Source organism: Gavialis gangeticus, unplaced genomic scaffold (genome assembly GCF_001723915.1).
Source record: "Gavialis gangeticus isolate Ggan-Ray unplaced genomic scaffold, GavGan_comp1, whole genome shotgun sequence".
NCBI lineage: Eukaryota > Metazoa > Chordata > Crocodylia > Gavialidae > Gavialis > Gavialis gangeticus.
The window spans coordinates 45,996,450-45,997,632 of record NW_017728994.1 but is presented as its reverse complement, the minus strand read 5'-3'; positions in this window follow the sequence as shown (position 1 = coordinate 45,997,632).

The window sequence follows — 1,183 nt, the reverse complement described above, 5'->3', positions numbered from 1 at the left end:
GGGGGGGGGGGGCAGACAAACAGGGAGGGGTCTGCCTGCCCCAGCTCTGGGGGGCTCGGGAGGCCCCCACCCTTTGCCCGCCCACCCACAGAACCTGGCACGGAGCGGAGCCGTGGTGCCCAAAGCCCAGGGTCATCACGGACCTCCCTGCCAGGACACGTCTGCCATGTGCAGCCACAGCAACTCCCACCCCCACAACAGACTTCAAAGGACCTAAAGGAGAATCGCTACCAGGAGTCAGCAATATAGGGCCTATGACATGCAGGAGGGCAGCTTTGGTTCCAACCAACAGAGGGCAGCATGTGCAGGTTCACTTAGAAACCCACTTTACAGATGGGGAAAACTGAGGCCCACAATGGCCAGCCTTTCCCCTCCTTAAATCCTCCCACTCAAAGCCCAGTTCTCTTAGGTCTGATCCCCGGCTCTTTTAAGACCCGACTGCAAGAAATTCACCCCTCCACCCCGACAGCCACAGAGCCAGACCACGGATGCCAGCCCCACCTGTCATGCCCAGCCCCGCCTCTCCTGACCTGGGTGGGGGTGGCTGCATGTATTATAGCCCCTATACAGCCAGCAGCTCAGGGGATTCCCAGACACACTGCTCCCCGCCACCGCAGAACACAGCCCCTGCAGGTGCCCAGACCCACGACCTGGTCTCCCCCAGAGGAAACGCAGAGGCCGCAGTAGCTAGATGCGGCATGTCAAGGCATGTGCCAGCACCGGGCAGGGAGCTGCTGCAGCCGCTCGCTCCATCGCTGTCCACTCGCCTCAGGCCCATCCATCAGCACTGCCAGGCTCTGCCCTTGTCCATACGCCCGTGCACACACACGTGTGCCTGCATGGGCACCCACACCTGTGCGCCCCCCCCCCTTGCAGCGCAGTGTATACTCACACGTATGCATACACACCTGTGCATACACAAGTGCCCATACATGCGCACACACGCCTAGGGGCACATGCGAGAAGGGCAACTACTGTAGTGCCTCGCATACAACACGCTTGCGATACGCCCGGCACTGCAATTTTGGCAGGAAAACGCTTCTCCCGAGCTGTAAGTCACCAAGCAGCCGCCCCCGCAACAAGGGAGCCGGGATCTGGCTGCTCAGAGGCCTCAGCAGCAGTAGCTGCTCTTACCGTATTTCCCCGAATAGAACGCACAGCTGCCCCTTTCCCAGTCCCCCAG